This window comes from Salmo salar, chromosome 06, assembly GCF_965601325.2.
Source record: "Salmo salar chromosome 06, fSalSal1, whole genome shotgun sequence".
In the NCBI taxonomy this organism is placed as follows: Eukaryota; Metazoa; Chordata; class Actinopteri; order Salmoniformes; family Salmonidae; genus Salmo; species Salmo salar.
In genome coordinates, this window is record NC_138296.1 from 63335628 (window position 1) to 63359094 (window position 23467).

The window sequence follows — 23467 nt, forward strand, 5'->3', positions numbered from 1 at the left end:
CATTTGAGAAACCAAGGCTGTTGAGTCTGCCAATAAGAATGTGTTGATTGACAGAGTCGAAAGCCTTGGCCAGGTCGATGAATACGGCTGCACAGTAATGTCTCTTATCGATGGCGGTTATGTCGTGTAAGACCTTGAGCATGGCTGAGGTGCACCCATGACCAGCTCTGAAACCAGATTGCGTAGCAGAGAAGGTACGGTGGGATTCGAAATGGTCGGTAATCTGTTTGTTAACTTGGCTTTCGAAGACCTTAGAGACGCAGGGTAGGATAGATATAGGTCTGTAGCAGTTTGGGTCTAGAGTGTCACCCCCTTTGAAGAGGGGGATGACCGCGGCAGCTTTCCAATCTTTGGGAATCTCAGACGATACGAAAGAGAGGTTGAACAGGCTAGTAATAGGGGTTCCAACAATTTTGGCAGATAATTTTAGAAAGAGAGGGTCCAGATTGTCTAGCCCGGCTGATTTGTATGGGTCCAGATTTTGCAGCTCTTTCAGAACATCAGCTATCTGGATTTGGGTGAAGGAGAAATGGTGGGGGCATTGGCAGGTTGCTGTGGAGGGTGCCAGGCAGTTGACTGGGGTAGGGGTAGCCAGGTGGAAAGCATGGCCAGCCGTAGAGAAATGCTTATTGAAATGTTCAATTATAGTGGATTCATCGGTGGTGACAGTGTTTCCTAGCCTCAGAGCAGTGGGCAGCTGGGAGGAGGTGCTCTTATTCTCCATGGACTTTACAGTGTCCCAGAACTTTGAGTAAGTACTACAGGATGTAAATTTCTGTTTGAAAAAGCTAGCCTTAGCTTTTCTAACTGCCTGTGTATATTTGTTCCTAACTTCCCTGAAAAGTTGCATATCACGGGGGCTATTCGATGCTAATGCAGAACGCCACAGGATGTTTTTGTGCTGGTCAAGGGCAGACAGGTCTGGAGTGAACCAAGGACTATATCTATTCCTAATTCTACATTTTTTGACTGGGGCATGCTTATTTAAGATGGTGATTAAGGCACTTTTAAAGAATAGCCAGGCATCATCTACTGACGGGATGAGATCAATGTCATTCCAGGATACCCCGGCCAGGTCGATTAGAAAGGCCTGCTCGCAGAAGTGTTTTAGGGAGCGTTTGACAGTGATGAGGGGTGGTCGTTTGGTCGCAGACCCATTACGGATGCAGGCAGTGATCGTTGAGATCTTGACTGAAAACAGCAGAGGTGTATTTGGAGGGCGAGTTAATTGAGGATGACATCCATGCCCATGTTTACAGATTTGTGATTGTACCTGGTAGGTTCATTGATAATTTGTGTGAGATTGAGGGCATCAAGCTTAGATTGTAGGATGGCCGGGGTGTTAAGTTTCAAGTTCCTTGGTGTCCACATCAACAAATTATCATGGTCGAAACATACCAATATAGTCGTGAAGAGGGCACGAGAAAACCTTTTCCCCCTCAGGAGACTAGAAAGACTTTGCGTGGGTCCTCAGATCCTCAAAAGGTTCTACAGCTGCACCATCGAGAGTGACCTGACCGGTTGAATCACCACCAGGAATGTCAACTGCTTGGCATCTGACCCTAAGGCACTAGAGAGGGTAGTGCGAACAGCCCAGTCCATCACTGGGGCCAAGCTTCCTGCCATCCAGGACCTATATAATAGGCGGTTTCAGAAGAAAGCCCATAAAATTGTCAGACTCCAGTCACCCAGACTCCAGTCACTCCAGTCATAGACTGTTTTCTCTGCTACCTCATGGCAAGCGGTACAGGAGCACCAAGTCTAGTACCAAAAGGCTCCTCACCACTTCTACGCCCAAGCCATTAGACTGCTGAACAATTCATAAACATCGCCACCGGACAATTTACATTGACACCCCCCCCCCCCCCATCTTGACACCCCTCCTCACTTCTCCCCCACCTAAAATGTACAGATTACCTCAACAAGCCTGTACCCCTGCACACTGACTCGGTACCGGTGCCCCCTGTATATAGCCTCGTTATTGTTATTCTTGTGTTACTTTTTATTATTACATTTTATTTTAGCATACTTGGTAAATATTTTCTTCTTCTTGACTGCACTGTGGGTTAAGGGTTTGTAAGTAAGCATTTCACAGTAAAGTCTACACTTGTATTCAGCGCATGTGGCAAATAAAGTTTGCTAGGATTTGCTGCTGCTACTCTGTCATATATCCTGATGCCTAGTCACCTTCCAGAGCTACCTGTATCAATCCAGTATCCCTGCACATTGTAAATATGGTACAGGACCTGACCCTGTATATAGTATTCTTACTTAGTTTATCATGTTCTTCTTATATCTCGTTTTTTGTTCTACCTTATTATTAGTATTACATTGTTATTGATTACTGCATTGTTGGGGTTAGAGCTTGCAAGAAAAGCATTTCACTGTACTGTCACACTGCATGTGGCATAACATTTTTTGAAAACTATTGCTTAATATCCTGGAATCACCTCTAGTTGTTTATATTCACTGTGGAAGTAAACATCCTGATTAAATACTGACTTAGGCTGAATGCAGTCAAAAAACAGGTTAAGGCCACATTCAAAGGGAAGTACTGAGGTCCCAACTGAACAAACTCCTAGACATTCTATGGATGTTCTAAGAGTGTCACACATTTTCTCAGACATCATACCATTTTAGCCTACATTCTGTAATACATGGACCGAACTGAACAAAAAAAAAGAAGAATTTCACAAAAGACAACAGGAAATTGCTGTCCCGTTTTCATCTGTGGGCTTTCCCCATTTAAAAAGCATTTACACTTCAGACGAAAGGGAAGAATTCCAAATTGAAAATGTAATATCAGGATGATGCTCTCTTTTCCAGGTGACATCCTGCTAGCGCCGGAGGCCCCAACCGTGCAGTCACTGACAGAGACACAGACAGACACTGGTCAGAGCTGGTCTAAGTCTCCTCTGTTCACTTCCTAACCCCCCCCTCTCTCTCTCCCGCTGCTGTGCTCGGAGACTGTGGATGGTGAACCCAGTCAACCCAGCAGCAACCAGACCAGACCTACCTTACCCCACGCCAAGAAACAATCCCCTCACACTCAGTTACCCTGGGCTTGCATCTCCCTCTTGCAAGACCTCACTGTGCAACTAAGGAGGGCACATTGATGGACTTTTCAGTGGAGGTCAATGAACACTCTGGCTCGAAGACATTTATAGCATCTAAATAAATTTCCACGTGATTATTATGCAATTTATTTAATGACTGAGTAGCAGTTCTGAGCAGCAATTTAAAAAAACATTTTTTTATAGATTTAGCTGGTATGGCAGTTATTCTGCTTACGCAAGTGCTGTTATTCACTGACTGAGCCCAGGATGAAAACAGGACGAAATGTTTGTCCTTTTCACATGGTGAGTCTGTCTGTCCACCCTCTAGGCCAATCCCTGACAGTAAGCAGTAACATTAAGAGTAGCTGGCTGCACACAGTTTCTTAACAGGACGCCAAACGGTTCTAGTTAATGGAAGATAGTGGGTAGGACCTGAATTGAGCAAATACACTAAAAACCTCACATTTTAGACCATTAGCTGAGGGTTTGGCTACTTATTAACCTAAGTCAATGGAAAGTAACTACTAATGGCAAAGCAGAGAATCCAATATCACCACTTTTCAATGTTGAAACAGATCATTTCTCTTCATTCGTCAAACAAAAAGCCACTCATAATATATTCTAGGCCTAGCAACATGGAAACTAGCTAGGTAGCCATGGCATGAGCTCTCTTTTTAGTACAGGCTTCTCCTGACACCAAATAGCCCAGGGCTGGAGAAGAGACCTCAGCCACACCTATAAGACTCTAGGTCGTAAGTGCTGAGAATAGAGATCCTTTACTCCTAACCGTATGAGTAAGAATAAAAGCTATGCATGAAGCCCCATAATAGTCCCACTTAGTTGACATATTTCGGACACCCTCATGAGCGGTCCTAACCAGTTACGAGTTACCAGCAGGTGTCTTGATAACAGAAAAATGCAGCGAGTCAGTGGTTCCTGCGACACATGCAATTGCATTGGAGTTGTTAAAATAATGTTTAGATATTTCTTTATGATCAAAACATGAATAATCTAGACTTACATGCAACAGTATCTCTTGCAATTTTGACAACGATATGCCTAAATACTTTAAACCACTTGGCTAATAAATAAACACGTTTTGTTTCTTTGATTGTGTTAGATGAAAATGATACCTTTCAAACGTTGTACAGTACGCAATAAAGGAAAGTGACTTGATGCCTACTGTGCCAAAGTGATTTGGAGTTGTTAAACGGGAGTGACGTGTGTTGATATGTAATATGATCAAAATTCGACTTTTAACAAGCATCAGAATTGGTTAAAAAGAAATACAAAAAGATGCATGCCAACATTAGGCAATAATTAAGAGTGGGCAAAGTGATCATGTCAGGCGAAAATGATATCAAATCGTTTTACCAGGGATGGACTGGCCATTGGGAAATTCTGCCAAATGCCAGATGGGCTGGTCCATTGTCATCCCAATGGGCCTGTCTAAATTGGGAGATTTGCGGAAAATGATCACCGTTTCCCTCGAGGCAATAAATGAGCTGGTATGATAGCAATGCCAGGGACGATTTCTGGTCCCAGTCCGCCCTGACCGTTGCAACATTTGATGTACAGTCACATTCACCGTGGTTGTCTGAAGTGTGCTATGGACTAGAGTTCACAGATTGGTTATTCCCCATCATTTGCAGCAATGTCAATGAGCGTCATCACTAACTTTCCTTTGCAGTATCTCAAACTGTCGTGATTACGAGCTGAGAAACTTTTAGGAGTTTATTTTACTCCTAGCTCAGATTTTGTCAGGGCATTGTCTTAACAACATTCTAAAACCTACTCTGAGCTGGGAGTTTTGTTGTGGTCTTGAAACAGGTTTTAAAGACGTTTGAGATGCTTTGTGGACACGGGCTCATGGTTCAAATATTATTTCAAATATCTCAATTACTTTCACATACATTCAAAGTATGTATTGAGATGTCTTTTAAAATCAAAAGATAAGTAGTTTAATATGTTTGGAAATACTCTGAAATTATTTTAAATAGCAGATACTCAAATACACGTATTTGAACACAGGTCCGCAACACACACTGACAACAAGTACAGTGTGCCATCCTACCTACACTGAGAGGAAAGCTTAGCTCACTTACAGTTGAAATCAGAAGTTTACATACACATCAGAATAATAGTAAAGAGAATGATTTATTTCAGCTTTTATTTATTTCATCACATTCCCAGTGGGTCAGAAGTTTACATACACTCAGTATTTGGTAGCATTGCCTTTTAAATTGTTTAACTTGGGTCAAACGTGTCGGGTAGCCTTCCACAAGCTTCCCACAATAAGTTGGGTGAATTTTGGCCCATTCCTCCTGACAGAGCTGGTGTAACTGTGTCAAGTTTGTAGGCCTCCTTGCTCGCACACGCTTTTTCAGTTCTGCCCACAAATCTTCTATAGGATTGAGGTCAGGGCTTTGTGATGGCCACTCCAATACCTTGACTTTGTTGTCCTTAAGCCATTTTGCCACAACTTTGGAAGTATGCTTGGGGGTCATTGTCCATTTGGAAGACCCATTTGCAACCAAGCTTTAACTTCCTGACCGATGTCTTGAGATGTTGCTTCAATATATCCACATAATTTCCCCTCTCATGATGCCATCTATTTTGTGAAGTGCACCAGTTCCTTCTGCAGCAAAGCACCCCCACAACATGATGCTGCCACCACCGTGCTTCACGGTTGGGATGGTGTTCTTCAGGTTGCAAGCCTCCCCCGTTTTCCTCCAAACATAACGATGGTCATTATGGCCATACAGTTCTATTTTTGCTTATCAGACCAGAGGGCATTTCTCCAAAAAGTACGATCTTTGTCCCCATGTGCAGTTTCAAACTGTAGTCTGGCTTTTTTCCTCCAGCATTTTCACAAGGTCCTTTGCTGTCGTTCTGGGATTGATTTGCACTTTTCGCACCAAAGTAGGTTCATCTCGAGGAGACAGAAGGCGTCTCCTTCCTGAGAAATATGACGGCTGCGTGGTATTGCTTGTACAGATGAACGTGGTACCTTCAGGCGTTTGGAAATTGCTCCCAAAGATGAACCAGACTTGGAGGTAAACCATTTTTTCCCCCTCAGGTCTTGGCTGATTTATTTTGATTTTCCCATGATGTCAAGCAAAAAGGCACTGAGTTTGAAGGTAGGTCTTGAAATACATCCACAGGTACACCTCCAATTGACTCAAATTATGTCAATTAACCTATCAGAAGCTTCTAAAGCATCATTTTCTGGAATTTTCTAAGCTGTTTAAAAGGCACAATCAACTTAGTGTATGTAAACTTCCGACCCACTGGAATTGTGATAAAGTGAATTATAAGTGAAATAATCTGTCTGTAAACAAATTGTTGAAAAAATTACTTGTGTCATGCACACAGTTGATGTCCTAACCGACTTGCCAAAACTATAGCTTGTTAACAAGAAATTTGTGGAGTGGTTGAAAAACGAGTTAATGATTCCAAACTAAGTGTATGTAATGTAAACTTCCGACTTCAACTGTACACACTGTTGAGGTGTCATTTCATTGTAACCTCAGGTTGTGGGACACTGGGTTTTGAAACTAGGTTGGTTGTTGTTACGGTTACCAACCTTGTCTTTAGAACGACTAGGTCATCAACACCTCAACAAGCTCGAGCAGTTGAAACAAAAACAACAACAACAAAAAAAATCAGAGCAAGAGTCAAATTTGTATTATAGTGAAAATGATAAAGCAACACAGACAGGTAGGATCCAAAACGCAGCTATGCTAATCCAATAGTTTACAGGAGGGTATAGAATACCAAATCTATGAACATACGGTGATCAAACTGTTTGCAAGTCTAACGGACTATGGTTGTGCAAACACGTGACGAAATGGCTTAAGGCAGAAGCACTAATGATATGCTGTAAATCCGCTATACATCCAATGCCTCAATGGAAGGAAGACATACAGATCTGAAGCTGGCAATTCTATATGGTATGTTTGTGTGCGTGTGGGTTGGAATATTAAAATTACTTTCTTTAGGTTTTTATCCATATACTGGGGCTTGTTGAAACAGACTCATTTTCTATAAGACACACCATCCAAGACTAGTCTCCCATGCAGTATGACTTATACTACCACTCACCTGATATAAAGTGTAACCTAGCGCAGAGTGATCGGGGGTTAGAGGGTGAAGGGGTAACGGTAATCTGTCTTCATGTGGAGCTCAGCTCAGTAACTCAAAGCCATTATACGTCTAGGTCTGTGGACGTTGAAATCATGGCTGGTCCGGACCGCCCCCCCCCCCCCCCAAAAAAAGACATCTGTGGATGACTGGATATTGAAATCAACGCCAGGGCGGACGGACCAAATTTCAACGTCTTTTCAACATCCATGGACTTCGGTGTCAGGTGGTGCTCACTGGGAAACATAATGGGCTGGTTTTACTTTCCCTAGAAAGATTACAATACCCCAGAAGTAGGTTGTGACGTAGCCCGCAGCTGCATAAAAAGCAACCTCAATTACACTTCAGCTTTGTCGACACAAAAAAATAAGACCCAACTCTTTTTGTTCATGTTATTACATAACTACACAGGGGTTTTGGAGGATGGTAAGAGATGTAGGCTAACAGCTAGAAAGAGAGAAGTAGGCTAACTCCTATGAGGAGCTGCTTGGCTCGGCTGCCCCAGTAACTCTAGCCGACCCGACCCGTCGGTCCTGACCATGGCCTCTGTCCCTGCTCCTGGGTTTGATCTGGGGAGGCTAAGCTGCTTGATGTTGACAAACTGGCCCAGGTCCAGACCCGTCCCGCAGGGCTCACACATCCCCAGCCCAGCCCATGCTGCAGCCCAGACATCTCAGGACAAGCCCCAGTCAGGGCTCCATCAGGGGGGAAGTAAATGGAGCACAGCGCCAGAGCAACGCTGCCTCAACACCACCAGCCAGCACAGCCACGTCGCATTATGATCAGCCTGTCGGACTAATTTTAGACCCAGTCACCTCTGACTCGAAGGAAGACTGACTCAGAGATTGTACAGTTACAGTACACAACGACTAAGCTATTGTTACTGTACAGTATCTGTATAACATAAAGCCTCTGGTGTCAGAGAGACAAAGAGTAGACTGTGAGGCTAACTGACTGGAGCAGAGATGTATCCAAGAGGAGGAGGAGAGTAGACTAGAGTAGGGTTAATGGGTTTAACACACAAGGCTCCATATGTTGAGCATGTTTTTGAGCATAGCAGGCCAGGCCATGATGTTAAATGTGCCCCAAGGGGAGTTGGAGAGTAAAACGGCCACAATCCTGAAACAACCTCACCAGTTGTTAAAACCCTCTCCCTTTACATTCAGCCCACAAAAGAGTATTTACTGCTCTAAGACACAGACGTCAGGGAAAGACATTACACATATGGCTCTTCAAAACATGTCAGAATCTGAAGAAGAAAAAAAAACATCTGAATGATTCAGTCCAGAAAAAGAAATCTGTAGTTCCTCTCAGATTCATTATTATAATGGACCCCTAACCAATAGTATTATGGCAGTCAGAATCTGTGTTGTTGCCAAGGAAACAGGGCTCTTTGGGTTTGACAATGACCGGAGACAAGTCATCCCCAGTCCCCACAGACAGACACGGTCTGAGAGAGAACTAATCGGAGAGATGTCATTACAGAACTAAACTGATCAGCCCAATTTAGCTCACAGGAAGCCAGTCTCCATTTGGAGGAGGGCCAATATTGTCCAGCTCGGCCTGAGCACCTTGGTGTTACACTGACAAATGTTATAACGCCCGGCTTAGGCTGCCAGCGGCTCCATTCACTCCTGTCTGGTGCTTCATCGGCACTGCCCCCTACCCACACACACCCACCTCCAGGCCAGACCAGCAGTAATGAGAAAGGCCCCAATCATGACATTACCAGAGCTCCTGGCAATTACACCAATAATTAGAGCAGTTAGTTGGTTAATCCTCCAGCCCCCATGGAGGGCCACAGTCCACTACTCCAGTCCACACCTGGGCCTCACTGTACACTGCACAACCACAGACCTGGGTTCAAATACTATTTGAAATCATTTCATTATGAGGTCTCGATTGAGCTTGCCTGGTGCAATGGAACCAATAGCATAGTTACAAGAGCGCAAACCCTGTCTATCTGGCACTGCAGGAAGACTAAAGCAAATGCTAAAAGTATTTGAATGATTTTTGAAATTATTTGAACCCAGGTCTGCTCTACACACTACACTGCACTTGCCTCAGTCATTCCCTCGCCTCTCACTCCTTCCCTGCTGGAAGGCATTACACTTGCCTGCTCTATAAGGGGTGTTCAGAGCAGAGGGACTTGGTGTTCTGCACATGGTCAAGCTTCTGTTGACTCATGCTGTACCCGTTTCCAAAGCACTACTGTAGGTGCTCGGTCACTGAAGGTCATTCGCTGGTGTCCTTTTTCCAGCCCCTCAGTCTATGGGCTGACGTCGACTATCATGATCAGGAAGCCAACAAAAAAAATAATAATAATAAATAAAAATCGGTGCTCATGCAGCCACTGTGGGCTGTGTGCTGCTGCGCTTTCCGCCAGTGTGTTTACCTACTCACACACGTCATCTCCCAACAACCTTGACCTAAACGCAGTGTCAAGCTTACTTGAGACAAAGATCAAATGCTCTGTCAAACATTAACCCGCTTACTGATCATCAAACATTTGAGGAGCTTTCGTCCACGTACTCGTTTAAAAATGTGTGCCAACTGCCCATACTTGGTCATACCAACACTTTTTGTGCACGTCTCCAGTAGGCTATAGTTTTGTCGCAGCCGTAAAAAAAAAAAAAAACAGCCGACGCATTAAGTATTGAATGAAACCCAAAGGCCCACTAGAGCCATAGCTTGTAAATGTTAAATCACCACTTTGAAAACAAGGCTGGGAATGCCTGTCTTTTGTATGGCTGAGCTCAGGACAAGGAAGGAGAGACTGATAGAGCGATGCAAAGCGTTTATTCTAAAAGAACGCTTGATAAGATCCCTCCCTCCACCACAGGCAGACATGGAACCATTGTCATTTTTTATGAAAATAAAATAAACTTTACCCTGTGTGGTCCGTTCTCAGACAGCTCCTGCTGTTGGCCTGGAGAACCGGAGCTGGAGACCCCCAGAGATGGAGGGAGTAACGGAGGAGAGGAATAGGAGGAGGAAAGGCCTCGTCCCACTCCACCTTGTTTCCTGTTCCCCCAGCAGGTCTGTGGGATCTCGCCTGGGAGGAAAGCAACACTGTGTCCCAGCTATATAACTCAGATTGGGAGAACTAGCTCGGTCCAGCAACGAACAGGACAGCTGGCAGATTAACCTGAGGAGGAACACTCTGCGTGGCCAGGAGGGACAGGTTTGGGATAAGGCCTAAAAACGAACATCTCGATCCCAGGCTGCTGCGCAATCCTAATTTGCTTCCGCATTTACAAATGATCAAAAAAAGTCAAATCACTTTCAGTGAGGCAAACCTGACGACCTGTACAGATGGAATGCCGTGTCAGAGAATTCCAGACACTTGCACAGCGTTATGCAGTCTTAGTTGCGTTGGAATCATTGTCCATGTTTGGGGTCTATCGTACTGATTTTATGCTGGCGACGGGCAGCAGGTCAAGAATGGGTCTGGATTCCAGCAGGTCACTGGCTTGTCAGATCCTTCACGCTCTTGCCAGTCAAAACCACCAGGGGGCAGTCATAGCAACTATCATTTGCAGAGAAGCACAGTTTGAGCTCACTAGGAGATCTAGTGAAATAACATTTTCTGTTTCATCCCTGAAAACTGGTCAATTTCACATCTAGAGAAAACATCGTTAGCAGCATCATCTCATCCGTCTCCCTGTCCGTTTTTGTTCCATAGCTAGGCAAAACAATATCAGCGTTATATGTGTGAACCCCTGTTTACTCTAGCAGCTAGATGTCAATCAATCATTCAGCATGAACTTCACATTATATCAAAACAAGCGGGACGAGCGACGCAAAGTTATTTTACAGCTACACTAACATTAGGCTCTCCAAAAGTGTCAGGACTTCGGACCTATAATAAACCCACCTGGCATTCTTTTAAGTTCAAGTTCATGTTTCATTTGTCACAAGCACAGTACAGTGGTACGCTTATAGTGCAAGGAAGATGTGTACATGGAGGCAGGGATTAGGAGAAAGTGACTGGTAGCAGGATTAATAATAAACAGTATGGCAGCGGTATAAGTGGTGGGTGGGTGTGTGCGCATGAGAGTGTCAGTGTAGGCGTGATAGGCTGGTAGCAGGAATATATAAATACTGATGGTAATATACACAGTGCCTTCGGGAAAGTATTCAGACTCCTTGACTTATTCCACATTTTGTTACGTTACAGCCTTATTCTAAAATGGATTAAAATGTGTTTCTTCCTCAATCTACACACAATACCCTACGATGACAAATCAAAAACAGGTTTAGAAATTTTAGCAAACGTATTAAAAATAAAAAACAGAAATGCCTTATTTACATAAGTATTCAGGCCTTTTGCTATGAGTCGAAATTGAGCTCAGGTGCATCCTGTTTCCATTGATCATCCTTGAGATGTTTCTACAACTTGATTGGAGTCCATCTGTAGTAAATTCAATTAATTGGACATGATTTGGAAGGGCACACACACACACACACACACACACACACACACACACCTGCCTATATATGGTCCACAGTTGACAGGGCATGTCAGAGCAAAAACCAAACCATGAGGTCGAAGGAATTGTCCATAGCGCGCCGAGACAGGATTGTGTCGAGGCAAAGATCTGGGGAAGGGTACCAAAAGTATTCTGCAGCATTGAAGGTCCCCAAGAACACAGCAGCCTCCATTATTCTTAAATTGAAGAAGTTTGAAAACATCAAGACTATTCCTAGAGCTAGCCGCCCGGCCAAACAGAGCAATTGGGGAGAAGGGTCTTGGTCAGGGAGGTGACCAAGAACCCAGTGGTCACTGACAGAGTTTCTCTGTGGAGATGGTTGTCCTTGGGGAAGGTTATCCCATCTCTGCAGCACTCCACCAATTAGGCCTTTATGGTAGAGTGGCCGGACGGAAGCCACTCCTCAGTATAAAAGCCACATGACAACCCGCATGGAGATTGCTAAAAGGCACATAAATTACTCTCAGACCAGAAACAAGATTCTCTGCTCTGATGAAACCAAGATTGAACTCTTTGGCCTGAATGCCAAGTGTCACGTCTGGAGGAAACCTGGCACCATACCTAAGGTGAAGCATGGATGTGGCAGCATCATGCTGTGGGGATTGTTTTCAGCGGCAGGGACTGGGAGACTAGTCAGGATTGAGGGATAATCAAGTGGTAGAAACATCAAGGATGATCAATGGAGGAGCGTTCAGAACCTCAGACTGGGGGCGAAGGTTCACCTTACAACAGGACAATGACCCTAAGCACCGGAGTGGCATCAGGACAAGTCTCTGAATGTCCTTGAGTGGCCCAGCCAGAGCCCGGACTTGAACCCAATCGAACATCGCTGGAGAGACCTGAAAATAGCTCCCCCATCCAACCTGTCAGAGATTGAGAGGATCTGCAGAGAAGAATGGGAGAAACTCCCCAAATACAGGTGTGCCAAGCTTGTAGCGTCATACCCAAGAAGACACAAGGCTGTAACAGGTATGAATACTTATGTAAATGTGATATCAGTATTTTATTTTTGCAAAAATGTATAAAAACCTGCTTTTGCTTCGTCATTATGGGGTATTGTGTGTACAGTAGATTGATGAGGAAATGTTTTTATTTAATACATTTTAGAATAAGGCTGTAACGTAAGAAAATGTGGAAAGAGTCAAGGGGTCTGAATACTTTCCGAAGGCACTGTACATGTCAATAGCAATAGTGATCAGTAGCAGGATAGACCGATACTAATGGTAATGGAAGTCACTAATCAATGAGCATCAGTGTAGTGGTAGTAATACATCTAAAATCAATAATCATTTTAGCAGCAGTGTAGGTGTGAGGGGGAGCAGTAGTTCTTAGCCATTAATAGTCTTATGGCCAGGGGATAGAAGCTGTTTAGGGGTATTTTGGTCTGAGCCTTGATGCACCGGTACAGTCTGCCGGACAGGAGCATGGAGAACAGTCCATGTCTCGGGTGGCTGGAGATTGTACATTTTTCAGGCCTTTCTCAGAAGCCGCCTGGCATGTAAGTCCTGGATGCCTGGGAGCTCACCCCCAATGATGCTTTGGGCCGTCCGCACCACCCTCTGTAGGTGCTCCCGGTTGAGGGCAGTGCAGTTGCCATACCAGACTGATACAACCAGTCAGGATGCTCTCGATGGTGCAGTTGTAAAAGTTCCTAACGATCTAAGGGGCCATGCCAAATCAATTCAGCCTCCTGAGGGAAGAGGCACTGCTGCGCCTTCTTCACAACTGTGCTGGTGTGCGAGGACCATGTTAAGTCCTCAGTGACGTGGACATGAAGGAAGTTCAAGCTCTTGATCCTCTCCACTGTGGCCCTGTCGATTAGGATAGGGGTGTGCACAGCTCCTGTTTCCTGTAGTCCACAATCATCTCCTTGGTCTTGCTGACATTGAAGAAGAGGTGGTTGTCCTGGCACCACACTGCCAGGTCTCTGACCTCCTCCCTGTAGGCCGTTGGTGATCAGGCCTACCATGGTCATGTCGTCTGCAAACTTAATGATGTGCGTGGCCACACAGTCATGGATAAACAGGGAGTACAGGAGGGGACTAAGCGCACACACACACCTGCCCCCCCCCGTGTTGAGGGTCAGCGTGGCAGAGGTGTTGTTGCCGACTCTTACCAAAAGGGGTGTTCAGTCTAGACTTGAGCGGAATACCATATACCGGGGTATTTGGAAAAAGACGTCAATAACGTTGAAACTATTTAGTTGTAGTTCTTATAAATGTGAATATTTGTAGCCACTTTAAGTAAATACCTGCAGTCAACAGTGGAATTAGTAGAATGGTATCAAATGCGTCGAACGTGGTTTGATGCCATTCCATTTGCTCTGTTCCAGCCATAATTATGAGCCATCCTCTCCTCAGCAACCTCCACTGGCTAACATGCTAGTAGTTGCAAAGTCACTAAAAAGTAGTAAGTAGTTGAACATTTGCTAATTAGATAAATGCTTAAGTTGTCTGTGATGAGATTCGAATTTGCGACCTTTGGGTTGCTAGACGTTTGCATTATACGCCTACCCATCCACCCCAACAAACCGTTTTTGCCTTAAGTAACCATCTGTCTTGTGTAACCATACCATTCTAAAATGGGGTGTCTTGGATTTACGTACAGAATACTACAAAATGCTCTGAGACCAGGTTGAGTCACCAGTCATGTGTGACGTGGTGTTTGTTTACAAGCACTCAATGACTAGAGTACGTTGTCTTGAGTCCCTCACTGTTGATCAACATGCACTAGGTGACATAATTACAGTATCTAATTCACAACTAAATGATTGACAGCTAGATATCTAATAACTATTAAGTTAATTGGTCTTAAATGCTCTGCAGGTGTGCATTTGGTTTGCTATTTAGTAGCTGGTTAGCTATCTAGCTAAGTGGTTAGCTTCTTCCAAAATCCAGCATTTGCTTGGTAACAGCAGCAAATCCCCTCCTGGATCAAGAGCCTTGCTGTCTAATATTTGTTTTGTGCATGCAACAAACTGTGTAGCATTTGAGTTACTGGTATAGTTTAGGTCAGACACTGTATAAAATGTTCGCAATGCACTTGTTAGCATTAAGTTCGTATTCTCTATGGGATTTTACATGAACTTGTTAGCATTGCTAACCATCAGAATACAGTGTGTCAGTGGGGTTTGAAAACGGCGCCCTTGTGTTCAGTTTGGTTTTTGCACATGTCCTGAGGATACGCCCTGGAATACCATCTGGCCATTAGTGTTGACCGGTTTAAAGACCTTTAAAAAATCCACATGCGTCGAGCATCGGAGACGGTATAATAGGATTCCACCTTGTTCCGATATTGTCCTTTTACCTGTTTGATGGCTGTGCGGAGGTCGTAGTGAGACTTCTTGTACGCGTTCGCGTCCTCAGCAATAGCCTCAGGGTTGGCTGCAGTAGCCCTGAGAGCGGTAGCTTTGTCCTTCAGTTTAGCGTGCAACTCTGTGTTAATCCCGGGCTTTTGATTGGGGAAGCAGTTTACCTTCACTGTGGGGATAACATTGGTGATGCATTTCCATACGAAGCCGGTTACGGAGGTGGTTAGCTCGCCGATGCTGTCGGCGGAGTCCCGGAACATATTCCAGTCAGCACTAGCAAAACAGTCTCGCAGGATAGCCTCTGCTATGGTGGACAATTTTTCTATGGCGCATCACAGGTACTTCCTGTTGGAGCTTTTGTTTGTAAACAGGATGCAGAAGTATGGAGTCATGATCTGATTTGCCAGGGGGGGGGGGGGGAGTAACAATGTTCTCTAATCGCCCCTAGTGGTGAAGGAGACTTGTTGATAGAAGTTGGGCATCACGTGTGTCTTAGTGAAGCAGAATAAAAATCCCAAGAAAAGCAGCCTCTGGGTGCATGGTTCATAGCCTCGTACAGTTCATCAAGTGCTAGCTTGTTGTTGTGGCCTGACTATACAAAACACCTGCTTTTTGCATGACAGACTGACAAGGTGAATCCAGCTAAATGCTATCTCTTATTGATGTCACTTGTTAAATCCACCTCAAATAAGTGCAGATGAAGGGGAGAAGACAGGTTAAAGGCAATTGAGACATGGATTGTGCATGTTGCCATTCAGAGGGTGAATGGGCAAGAGAATATTGAAGGGCCTTTGAACGGGGTATGGTAGTAGGTGCTAGGCGGATTGTCAAGAACTGCAACACTGCTGGGTTTCACACAACATTTTCCTGTGGTTTCAAGAATGGTCCACTACCCAAAGGACATCCAGCCAACTTGAACAACTGTGGGAAGGATTGGAGTCAACATGGGTCAGCATCAATGTGGAAAGCTTTCGACACCTTGTAGAGTCCACGACCCGATAAATTGAGTCTGTTCTGATGGCAAAAGGGGGAGAGCATCTTGTCCAAAAGCCATGTTTCTGAAAAACTGAGAATATTACAGCTAGAGCATCCCATTAATATAAAATCCATGATCGTAGCTCATCCATCTTATTATCAAGTGACTATACCAATAGAATGGAGGGAAGTGCTGGCCGGTTTTCCCTTCACCTCAGTCTCACAAGGACGCGCTCTCCTGCCTATTTTTCGACAGTGTTAACTCTTGGGTAGCCCAAAGATTTGGTCGGAGGTACACAAAGAGCCCAGGACAGAAGAGACAAAGTCGACTCCTTTAGGGGAGTGAGAGAGAGAGAGAGAGAGAGAGCAGATGGGAGCCCAAGCCCATTACACAGATGTGAAGGCCAGTGACCTGGCAGGGGCTTCGCTTATTGCTCCCCACGCCCCAACATCCAACGCTATGATAGGCTGATCAGGTTTCCAACTGTCAAGCCTCCCTGTGTTCAGCTTTGGCACTGGCATAGGCTGTGGAGTTGCACTTAGGCAGGAGGGCGGGCACAGTTAGGCCTGTGTGTACTGTGTAGGGGAGTGAACCATGATGCCACGTGACCAGACAAGCCTGGCACAGGCTTCACTCTAATCTCACCAGAGCCTTATTAGAGAGACAAGGGGAACAGCCAAGACTGAAGAACATGAAGATTTATTTACTTTGTACAAGGTACTGAATTCCTCTGGAGTGGATTGTAATGTGGTGAAATAAATCATGGTAATTCCTAAAAGGGATATTTATCCACATTTTTTTATTTTAAAATGATCTCTTTTTGAGTGATGATACTTGGCTTATCTTCTGGGGTCACTGTTAGTGGGATAGAAATGGAGAAGCTAGGTGTGGAATTAGGGTGACCACATGTCCTGGATTGTGCGGGACAGTCCCACATGCTGGCCCTTTGTCCTGGAACCAAACAATCATGTCTTGCATTTTATCAACAAATTCAAAACACAAATTTAATTTTTTTTTTTAAATAATAAAATAAAAAGAGGTTGATTTGTCCCCGTATTTCAGTCAGACATTCCAACCTGCCTCTTTTGCTGTGATGTAGCACTTTTGACATACATACATCCTCTGTCCAGTGTCTGTTCTTTTGCCCATCTTAATCTTTTACTTTTGTTGGCCAGTCTGAGATATGGCTTTTTCTTTGCAACTCTGCCTAGAAGGCCAGCATCCCGGAGTCGCCTCTTCACTTGACGTTGAGACTGGTGTTTTGCGGGTACTGTAAATTTGTCCTTTGGTCTGGAGTCCAAATTGGAGATATTTGGTTCCAACCGACATGCGTCTTTGTGAGACGAGGTGTGGGTGACTGGATGATCTCCGCATGTGTGGTTCCCACCGTAAAGCATGAAGGTGGTGTTATTGTGCTGGGGTGCTTTGCTGGAGACACTGTTCGTGATTTATTTATCTGCAGCGATACGCCACCCCATCTGGTTTGGGCTTTGTGGTACTAGCAATTGTTTTTCAACAGGACAATGACCCAACACACCTCCAGGCTGTTTAAGGGCTATTTGACCAAGCAGGAGAGTGATGGTGTGCTGCATTAGATGACCTGGCCTCCACAATCCCCCGACCTCAATCAAATTGAGATGGTTTGGGATGAGTCGGACCACAAAGTGAAGGAAAAGCAGCCAACAATTGCTCAGCATTTGTGGGAGCTCCTTCAAGACTGTTGGAAAAGCATTCCAGGTGAAGCTGGTTGAGAGTATGCAAAGCTGTCATCAAGACATAAAATATATTTTGATTTGTTGAACACTTTTTTGGTTACTACATGATTCCATGTGTTATTTCATAGTTTTGATGTCTTCACTATTATTCTACAATGTAGAAAATAGTAAACTTAAAGAAAAACCCTGGAATGAGTAGGTGTGTCCAAACCTTTGACTGGTACTGAGATATATAGCTCTATATACCTATAAGGATGTGTTACTGGTGATGTTAAACACTTCTCCAATAGTTGTTGAGATGTGATATTCTGCGCAGCGTAGGCCAATGTCATAGTCAACCAATCACATTTGTCAAATGCTTTCAGTCTAAATTCCAGCTAAACTTGGAGACAACAGTTAACTACTTACAAAAAGTGTGCTTCTGATGAAGTGCTTCAACAGTAAGTCAGGAGGATACAGACAGCTCAAGAGGTATGCTAAGATATGCAGAAAAATATACATTTTTTACATAGAATTAAGCATGATGATTATGACTTTAGATTGCAGGAAAGATCTGTTTCAGGCGTTTGAAAAACAGACCACACCCCAGCCATCTTAATGTACTGGGATTTCTGGGTTGCATGACACCCCTGACCACAGCGCACAGAAAAGGCGAGGGTCTTTTTTTTTTTTCTACGCAAATCTCCTTAACCATTATCGTAAAGCATTAAGAACTACTGAGCTGTTTTGAGGCCATAGAGAAATATTTACTACCTCATGACAGGATGATGAATACAAGACCACACAATATACCGGCAGAAAGATTACCCTGACCTCTGACCCTCAACTAGCAACTTTGAATTGCTCACTTGTGGCAGAAGAGCACAGAATAGAAAGAAGCCTGCTGGGAAATTGGAACAGTGCTCTTCCTTAGATCTTTAGTACTGGGGCAATGAGGGGCACAACGCCTCATCAAACCAACAGTAACTGGCCAGTACAGCCTAGCTGTCCCTGACTGCCCTCTCCTCATCACAGCACAGTCGAGACATACCCGCACAATGAATTTACATGTCCCCCTCCTGATAGCCAGTAAGGTGTTAGGATAATTTACTGACAGGGACGCGTACTTCACACACACGTGCCATGAGTTTACAGACACCACCTGATCTGTGATCACTCCTCTCTCGCTATCCTCACACAACTAATACCACTAGATTAGCTAGTAATAATTTGTTTATCCTTTTCAGTTGGCAAGTTGAATGGGGATCAAGTGGCTTTCATTCGGTTTTCATCGGGAGGGCTAAGCCTAGGCCCAAAGCAAAGAGTTTGTACCCCTGCCCCCCATTTGCAGGGGTAACCACGGACCATACTAATTGGATTAAAAAGGGGATTCTAGATTTTCATTTAGATTTGGCAGCTCTGGGGAAATGTCTAAATGCCATGACGTCAGTTAAACTGTGAGCGGCAATGACCCACATTGATGACCAACTAACCTGGCCAACGGTCAGGCTGACATTCTTGAAGGAGAAGTTTAGTTAGAATTAAAAATAAATAAGAAAGTAAAATAATAAATAAAATAAAAACCTGCAACATTATATTCAATTTTCCTACACAGAACTGTGCAGGCCAGCGGTGTCTTTATAGCATCCCGACACACCCGGCCTGTACAGCTGATTAGGAGAAGTGGCTTGAGTCACACAAAATGGAACAGATTTGCTTGTTAAAAAGTTAAGATTTATGGCAAATGGCCAAGAGGGGCTGGCATTGTTTTCACAGTCCCAACACCCAGATGACATTTTTATTTTTTATTTTTTTATAAGCAAACCTGGACAATAGTTAGGTTGAAGTTGAATCCTGAGGTTAAATGCCTTGCTCTTTTCTCTGGGTGTAAATATATTTATTCAAGAAGTTACTCTTTAGCTAAATTCCCCTGACATGGCAGTTCATGCTCTTTTGTGAGGTGCACCATAAATAGAAAAAGGTAAAAGTACAAATCTAATGCTATCTAGACCTAAGTCTATACACCAGTTCTTTGACATCAGCATTGCTAGACTAGTTGTGCATTGCAACTGAATAGGCTACCAGAGAATAAACATGTTTGGAATTTTCTCTATCCACTTTTAAAGAATTGCTCTAGCACTTTCAGGATGAACAACATAAATTTCAACATCAAACAATGTCTTTATACATTCCAACTGAAATTAAACAGGCCCTGGTACGCATGTAACTTGGTTGCAACTGCCAAATATGCTTTCAGACATGTTCTGCTATTCCCTGGTAGGAGCAGTGGTCACTGTACTTTAAGCCAATATTTGCAACATTCACCCTGGCTTTCCTAATACTGTACCTAACCCTCAGTTCAAATCCAAACCTTTGTGTGTATAAACTCACATGGCCTATGCGTTACTGATAGATGCACACAAACAAACTCTACACACACCCACATATCATTATTCTTTAGTTGCATTTGTGTAAATTTGTGTCTTTAAAAAAAAGTGGGGCCTCCTGAGTGGCGCAGCCGTCTACAGAGGCGTCACTACAGACCCGGGTTTGATCCCTGGCTGTATCATAACCAGCCGTGATTGCGAGTCCCATAAGGCGGCGCACAATTGGCCCAGCGTCGTCTGGGTTAGGGGAGGGTTTGGCTGAGGGGGGGGGGGGGGGGGGGGGCTTAACTTGGCTTAATGTGCTCTAGCGACTCATTGTGGTGGGCCGAGGGACTGCAGGCTGAACGCTGTCGTCAGTTGAAAGGTGTTTCCGCCGACACATTGGGGTGGCTGGCTTCCGGGTTAAGAAGCGCGGTTTGGCGGGTCATGTTTCGACCTGACTCGACCTTCACCTCCCGAGCCCATTGTGGAGTTGCAGCGATGAGACAAGATCGAAAATGGGGAGAAAAGGGGATAAAAAAAATACTAATAATTATGAAAAGTATTTTTGTCTAGTGTCTTTTTTGCTACAGTTGAAGTCATTAAAACTCGTTTTTCAACCACTCCACAAAGTTCTTGTTAACAAACTATAGTTTTGGCAAGTCGGTTAGGACATCTACTTTGCGCATGACAAGTAATTTTTCCAACAATTGTTTACAGACCGATTATTTCACTTAGTCACAATTCCACTGGGTCAGAAGTCTACATACACTAAGTTGACTGTGCCTTTAAACAGCTTGGAAAATTCCAGAAAATTATGTCATGGCTTTAGAAGCTTCTGATAGGCTATTTGACATCATTTGAGTCAATTGGAGGTGTACTTGTGGATGTATTTCAAGGCCTACCTTCAAACTCAGTGCCTCTGCTTGATATCATGGGAAAATCAAAAGAAATCAGCCAAGAGCTCAGAAAAAAAAATTGTAGACCTCCACAAGTCTGGTTCATCCTTGGGAGCAATTTCCAAACGCCTGAAGGTGCCACGTTCATCTGTACAAACAATAGTACGCAAGTATAAACACCATGGGACCACACAGCCGTCATATAGTTCAGGAAGGAGATGCGTTCTGTCTCCTAGAGATTAACGTACTTTGGTGCGGAAAGTGCAAATCAATCCCAGAACAACAGTAAAAGGACCTTGTGAAGATGCAGGAGAAAACAGGTACAAAAGTATCTATATCCACAGTAAAACGATGCCATTGGCGTCAGCTAATGGGGATCCTAATAAAAATCATAAAACCTCCATTTCAACTGAACAGCTTGTGATAACGCTAGCATAATGCCATGCATTTTACACCTCAAGAACTCTCTAGTCGACATGAACAATTGCAGGCTGGCCACAAAAAAAACTGGTCTGCTAGTTTAAACATCAAGGAGGCCCGAATACCAGTAAGAATGTATTTTATACAGAATTTCTTAGAGACCCATAGCCATCTACCTAAGCAGATGAGGGCCAGTCCACCAAACTTTTTAACCCGGTCTGTGGTTTAAGATTACAGTTTAGTCATGCGTAGTGCCATAGAAATAGAGCACATCTTATGATGGCAAGCATCCCATAAGTGATCAATACAAGATGTATCAGTTGAGAAATACAGGTCGAATAAACACTACCAATATTTTTTTAAATTGTGCATGCCTACACTTAGGCTAGTCTTTGTTCCTGAAAATGAATTTATATAAATAAATGGTAAACGTTTACATATTATTGCAGAGATTCATGAAAGTCTTAACAATCCTTGTCCGGCTAGGAAACTTAAATTTTTTTCAACTGTAAAAAAAAGGGATAAAGGATTTTGTGTACTTTCTTGCAATAGCCCTCTCTGACTTTAAATAATATTTCTCTCAAAACCTTGACTCCTAAAAAAATAAAATTAAAATAATCTGGGGTTTTGGTCAACTCAGATTTGTATAAAATTGTAAATTAGTCAGGACTGAGCAGGGCCAGCTATACCATAACCCCTTCTTCATCTCCTGATTGCATGTAGTACAACAAGACAATGCATGGTCCCGAAAGACCTCTACTTTTGATAGATTTAAACAATATTGAAATCACCACGATCACAACCATAACCTCTCAACTCCATCTCCCTTATAGATTAAGACAGAATGAGTTATGGTTAAAATGTTCATTTTAAAATTAGTTTTTAGTCATAAAGCAACTGAGGAAAAACAATTTGTAATACGTATGCCACTTGAATAATTAAGATAAATATGCAATTTGGCAACTCCGTAAAACATCAGCTCAGATTTAAAAAAATTTATATTATTTCAACTCTGTCAGAGTGCTGAAGGATCTGATAGAATGATTGTTTTTAAATTGGGGATTTTCAAATGAATAATTTGCAATATTTTCCTTTTTTTACTTGAATTTGAGGTAAAAAATATGTCAGTTTTGAGCAATGAGAATTCCTAATTCAATGGTTTTGAATAGGTTGTCAACTCCGTCACTGATGGCTAACCCCACTAAGATCTCTTTTCTGTCAATATTTGAACCACTGTTCTGCAACATATGCTTAAACTATTGAAGTCATGTTTGCTTTATAAATGTTGTTTAAAACAACAATGGTGAGATTTGTATTACATATTTGAATAATCCGATGTTCTAAATGAAACAAGCGAGGCCTTTTAAAAATTTTGGGACAATAAATAAAAATAAAAAAAGGCTTTTATTATGTCTGACGGAGTTGAAATAAATCCAGTGTATTGCATTTTATGAAGAAAAAATGTTTATTTTACAACATGGGTGTCAAACTCATTCCACGGAGGGTCTAGTGTCTGCTGTTTTCTCCTTTAAATTAAGACCTAGACAAACAGGTGAGGGGAGTTCCTTACTAATCACTTAATACATCAATCAAGGACAAGGGAGGAGCAAAAACCCATTGACACTATGCCCTCTGTAGAATGAGTTTGACACGCGCTTTACATGGTGTGATAGCTGATACTTATGTGATACTGTGATGGCTGATACTGTGATGGCTGATACTGTGATGGCTGATACTGTGATGGCTGAATCAAAATATATATTTCAAATGTTAATATTAAGAAAAATATGTTTTAAAAAAAGGTATGAATAACAGCATAAATGAAAATTGGTAATAGCGTATAGGCTTAAAAAGTGCAACTACATGGTTGATTATACAGGTGTACCATCTTAAATGTGACCAGTTTCTCACAGCAGGAAAATAATCCTGCAACAGGAAATGTTAATTAGAAGTACCCCTTTTTCCTTCAGTCAATTGACCTAGCGGAGTCATGGGTGGAATTATATTCATATTTTTCATAATTACTCAACATTTTATTTTTTACCGCAAAAAATCCAGTGCTTCTATGTGAAACAGCTTTGTTATATTTGAGTCTTGTGTGATGTATACT

General features: G+C 43.2%; 1 protein-coding gene across 2 annotated transcripts in view; it reads right to left on the reverse strand.

Moving 5' to 3' along the window:
• The window catches only part of slc16a10 (solute carrier family 16 member 10), a 63104-nt gene that overhangs the window by 33886 nt on the left and 5751 nt on the right, over window positions 1–23467 (reverse strand). Inside the window, exon 1 of one of the 2 annotated variants that reach the window (XM_014205020.3) lies at window positions 14999–15370. The exons of the other annotated variant lie outside the window; for it this stretch is intronic. The gene's annotated coding sequence lies outside the window, so the exon portion shown is untranslated. Of the gene's footprint in view, window positions 1–14998; window positions 15371–23467 lie in introns of those variants that run through there. 2 annotated transcript variants of the gene reach the window in all.